Here is a 6,000-nt window from a genome sequence, read left to right as displayed (position 1 = left end):
AAAGGTGCACAAGCAGCAGGGATGACCGCAGCCTGGAGAGGATTGTCAGGAAAAGGCCATTCAAAAGTGTTGAGGACTTTCACAAGGAGTGGACTGAGGCTGGAGTCAGTGCATCAAGAGCCACCACACACAGACGGATCCTGGACATGGACTTCAAATGTCGTATTCCTCTTGTCAAGCCGCTCCTGAACAACAAACAACGTCAGAAGCGTCTTACCTGGGCTAAAGAAAAACAGACCTGGTCTGCTCAGTGGTCCAAAGTCCTCTTTTCTGATGAGAGCAACTTTTGCATCTCATTTGGAAACCAAGGACCCCGAGTATGGAGGAATAATGGAAAGGCCCAAGGACCCCGAGTATGGAGGAAGAATGGAGAGGCCCAAGGACCCCGAGTATGGAGGAAGAATGGAGAGGCCCAAGGACCCCGAGTATGGAGGAAGAATGGAGAGGCCCAAGGACCCCGAGTATGGAGGAAGAATGGAGAGGTCCAAGGACCCCGAGTATGGAGGAAGAATGGAGAGGCCCAAGGACCCCGAGTATGGAGGAAGAATGGAGAGGCCCAAGGACCCCGAGTATGGAGGAAGAATGGAGAGGCCCAAGGACCCCGAGTATGGAGGAAGAATGGAGAGGCCCAAGGACCCCGAGTATGGAGGAAGAATGGAGAGGCCCAAGGACCCAGAGTGTGGAGGAAGAATGGAGAGGCCCAAGGACCCCGAGTGTGGAGGAAGAATGGAGAGGCCCAAGGACCCCGAGTGTGGAGGAAGAATGGAGAGGCCCAAGGACCCCGAGTGTGGAGGAAGAATGGAGAGGCCCAAGGACCCCGAGTGTGGAGGAAGAATGGAGAGGCCCAAGGACCCCGAGTGTGGAGGAAGAATGGAGAGGCCCAAGGACCCCGAGTGTGGAGGAAGAATGGAGAGGCCCAAGGACCCCGAGTGTGGAGGAAGAATGCAGAGGCCCAAGGACCCCGAGTGTGGAGGAAGAATGGAGAGGCCCAAGGACCCCGAGTGTGGAGGAAGAATGGAGAGGCCCAAGGACCCCGAGTGTGGAGGAAGAATGGAGAGGCCCAAGGACCCCGAGTGTGGAGGAAGAATGGAGAGGCACAAGGACCCCGAGTGTGGAGGAAGAATGGAGAGGCACACACTGCAAGATGCTTGAAGTCCAGTGTGAAGTTTCCACAGTCTGTGTTGATTTGGGGAGTCATGTCATCTGCTGGTGTTGGTCCACTGTGCTTCATTAAGTCCAGGGTCAACGCAGCCGTCTACCAGGAGATTTTGGAGCACTTCATGCTTCCTTCCGCAGACGAGCTTTATGGGGATGCTGACTTCATTTTCCAGCAGGACTTGGCTCCGCCCACACTGCCAAAAGCACCAAAACCTGGTTCAGTGACCGTGGGATTACTATGCTTGATTGGCCAGCAAACTCTCCTGACCTGAACCCCATAGAGAATCTATGGGGCATTGCCAAGAGAAAGATGAGAGACATGAGACCCAACAATGCAGAAGAGCTGAAGGCCGCTATTGAAGCATCCTGGTCTTCCATAACACCTCAGCAGTGCCACAGGCTGATAGCTTCCATGCCACGCCGCATTGAGGCAGTAATTGCTGCAAAAGGGGCCCCAACCAAGTACTGAGTACATATGCAGCTTCTACTTTTCAGAGGTCCGATATTGTTCTGTACAATCCGTGTTTTATTGATTGCATGGAATATTCTCATTTTCTGAGATTGTGGATTTGGGGTTTTCATGAGCTGTAAGCCATAATCATCACAATGATGACAAATCACGGCTTGAACTATCTTGCTTTGCATGGAATGAGTCTCATATATTAGTTTCAGCTTTTAAGTTGCTGCACTGAAATCAATGAATGAATATTCACCTGTATATATATATGTGTGTGTATCTATATGTATTGAAATATATTTTAAAATATATTGAATACAGCCAAAATTATAGTATTTCAAATATATTTTTCTTCAATGTGGGTATATTCTATCTATCTGTCTATAATATATATATATTATGGGTACCCTCTGCTGCCAGGAAGGGCACGCTGTGCGCTCCATTAAGGCGGACCGCAGATTGTTCTCGCAGCTCAGCGATATATATAGATTAAAAATAACCTCCTTTATCACGGTGACTCAGTGCAATGTGTAACGTAACAGAAAAAAAAAATAGGAGGGAAAACTTCACCTTATATTTTCCGCCCCTGTTTTTCTAACACTTGTGTGTAACAAGAGTACTCAATACCGACCAATAGAAAAGTCCAAAATAAAAAATTGCGTTCAAGAACGTCCAACAGAAGAGTCCCAAAAAAGGAATCTTCTCGGAGAAAAAATTGGGAATTTGTTGGAAAGTATGAAGATATCACCAGTTTATATGGTAATTTATTGAGACTTTTTGGGACTCTTCTGTTGGAAGTTCTTGAAGGCGTTTTTGATTTTGGACTTTTCTATTGGTCGCTATTGAGTACATCTTGAATTTGGGATTCCTGGGTGGCAGTATTATTGCGGCGGCCATGGGGACATTGTGGCTACTGAATATTTGTTATAGGATGATATAGGATTTGTTACCAATGTAAGGGACATTCTTCCCACTGACCTCCAATGTAAGGGACATTCTTCCCACTGACCACCAATGTAAGGGACATTCTTCCCACTGACCCCCAATGTAAGGGACATTCTTCCCACTGACCCCCAATGTAAGGGACATTCTTCCCACTGACCACCAATGTAAGGGACATTCTTCCCACTGATCACCAATGTAAGGGACATTCTTCCCACTGACCCCCAATGTAAGGAACATTCTTCCCACTGATCACCAATGTAAGGGACATTCTTCCCACTGACCACCAATGTAAGGGACATTCTTCCCACTGACCCCCAATGTAAGGGACATTCTTCCCACTGACCCCCAATGTAAGGGACATTCTTCCCACTGACCACCAATGTAAGGGACATTCTTCCCACTGACCCCCAATGTAAGGGACATTCTTCCCACTGACCCCCAATGTAATGGACATTCTTCCCACTGACCCCCCAATGTAAGGGACATTCTTCCCACTGATCACCAATGTAAGGGACATTCTTCCCACTGACCCCCAATGTAAGGGACGTTCTTCCCACTGACCCCCAACGTAAGGGACATTCTTCCCACTGACCTCCAACGTAAGGGACGTTCTTCCCACTGACCCCCAACGTAAGGGACGTTCTTCCCACTGACCCCCAATGTAAGGGACATTCTTCCCACTGACCCCCAACGTAAGGGACATTCTTCCCACTGACCACCAATGTAAGGGACATTCTTCCCACTGACCCCCAATGTAAGGGACATTCTTCCCACTGACCTCCAATGTAAGGGACATTCTTCCCACTGATCCCCAATGTAAGGGACATTCTTCCCACTGACCCCCAATGTAAGGGGCGTTCTTCCCACTGACCACCAACGTAAGGGATGTTCTTCCCACTGACCACCAACGTAAGGGACGTTCTTCCCACTGACCACCAACGTAAGGGACGTTCTTCCCACTGACCACCAATGTAAGGGACGTTCTTCCCACTGACCTCCAATGTAAGGGACATTCTTCCCACTGACCCCCAATGTAAGGGACATTCTTCCCACTGACCACCAATGTAAGAGACATTCTTCTCACTGACCACCAATGTAAGGAACATTCTTCCCATGGTCTATGACCAATATCATAATGGGGTCCATCTTCTTCTCTGATCACCAATGTAAAGGGACACTGTAGTGACCACCAATGTAAGGTCGTCCTTTTTCACTGACCACCAATTTTTTGGTCTGCACTTTTTCTGGTTAATATCTGCTTAATTGTATTATTATTGAATCTAATTTGGTTGTATAGAGCAGCTTCGGGTGTCAAATCCATTGAATTTATTGTTGTATCAGAATTTACTGTTCACGCCGATGTCCCAGGATCCACAGACACACTAATGATCAGCCAGGGTTCCCTGAGACCTGGAAGGGTTCCACTGGGGTAAGAACGGCTGATCTGGAGGGACAATAGATCTTCTGCCTGGTAACATTGGAGGAGTTACGCATCACACTCCGGATTGGTTCTTTATATTCCGACTTCCAGGTCCAGCCAAGGAAGATCCCAACAATCTGTGTCTATATGGGGTTATCTGTTGGCCAACCGTCTGCATTCAATACTTGTGGGGTGACCTCTCCATACAGACATATGGTGTGGATAGACCGACTTTGTCAGATATGGCCATTGTCTAGACTGAGGTCTGTGGCCATCTTATGACGGTAACGCGATCTGGAGATATGATAATTCTAACTTTATTGAATTTTTAGAACAAAATAAAACCTGCAGCCTCTAACAAAAACCTTACGGGGGGCCCGATCCCTTCGCTGCTCCATCAAAAAAAAAAAAAAATTCAAAATGGCGGCATTAAACCCAAAACCAAAAATTTGGTCACCAATCCTTGACGTATAAGTTCACCTTCTCACAAAAAAATGAAAAGGTGAATGAACACGCTACATCCTCTAGCCCCCGTTGTACTTACCTCAACAAGTAATCGTTGCCCAGCAGTCTAGGGCTTGCAGGATGGGTTAAGGTGATTCCAATTGGTCAAAGCAGTCATGTGCCGGCGTTGAGATACGATAATGAAGGTCTATTTTAATTTTTAGAACAAAATAAAACCTACAACCTCCAACAAAAACTTGACAGGGGGCCCAATCCCTTCGCTGCTCAATCAATAAAAAAATTAAAAATGGCGGCATTAAACCCAAAACCAAAAATTTGGTCACCAATCCTTGACGTATAAGTTCACCTTCTCACAAAAAAATAAAAAGGTGAACGAACGCGCTACATCCTCCAGCCCCACCCCATCCCAGTCCCCGTTGTACTTACCTCAATGGGTAATCGTTTCCCAGCAGTCTAGGGATTTGGAAGCTCCGCTCTTCTTCAACTTCTTTCTGTAGGGCTTACAGGACGGATTAAGGTGATTCCAATTGGTCAAAGCAGTCATGTGCCGGCGTTGAGATACGATAATGAAGGTCTATTCTAACTTTATTGAATTTTTAGAACGAAATAAAACCTACAGCTTCCAACAAAAACTTGACAGGGGGACCGATCCCTTCGCTGTTCCATCCAAATGTTTTTTCAAAATGGCGGTATTAAACCCAAAACCAAAAATCTGGTTACCAATCCTTGACGTATAAGTTCATCTTCTCACAAAAAAATGAAAAGGTGAACGATCGCACTACATCCTCCAGCCCCACCCCCTCCCCCAGTCCCCATTGTACTTACCTCAAAGGGTAATCGTTGCCCAGCAGTCTAGGATTTTGGAAGCCCCGCTCTTCTTTGCCTTCTTTCTGTAGGGCTTAAGGACTGCATAAGGTGATTCCAATTGTTCAAAGCAGTCATTGACCAATCAGAATCCCTCTGGTCCATCCCGGAAGTCCTGCTGAAAGTAGGGGAAGAAGAATGGAGAGGTTCAAATCCCTACATTCGCGATACATCCTCCAGCCCCACCCCATCCCAGTCGCCGTTGTACTTACCTCAGCGGGTAATTGTTGCCCAGCAGTCTAGGATTTTGGAAGCCCCGCTCTTCTTCACCTTCTTTCTGTAGGGCTTACAGGACGGGTTAAGGTGATTCCAATTGGTCAAAGCAGTCATTGACCAATCAGAATCCCTCTGGTCCATCCCGGAAGCCCTGCTAAAAGTAGGGGAAGAGGAATGGAGAGGTTCAAATCCCCGGACGACTACACCGACTGCATGGCCACTAATCACCCGCAGAGGTAAGTACAGTGGGGACCTAGGTTGTATGTATGGGTTTGTCAGTCCCTGACGCCATATCTTGCCGTTTTACCCGAGGTTCCCCCCCGGAGATCTCTCCCAGCTGTTGCGTCATCGGGTGAAGCGCTCCCCGGGGGTTGAAACGTAGACCTGCAACTCCGCCCAACAACCCAACCTCTGCTTCCTGACGCAGATCCGCTTCCACCTGTTCATCCAGCTGTCCTGGAGATGTTCGCCAAGG

Source organism: Staurois parvus, unplaced genomic scaffold, assembly GCF_062004578.1.
Source record: "Staurois parvus isolate SC_StPar_1 unplaced genomic scaffold, SC_StPar_1.0 ptg003233l, whole genome shotgun sequence".
Taxonomy (NCBI): Eukaryota; Metazoa; Chordata; class Amphibia; order Anura; family Ranidae; genus Staurois; species Staurois parvus.
Note: the sequence above shows the minus strand (reverse complement) of the source record.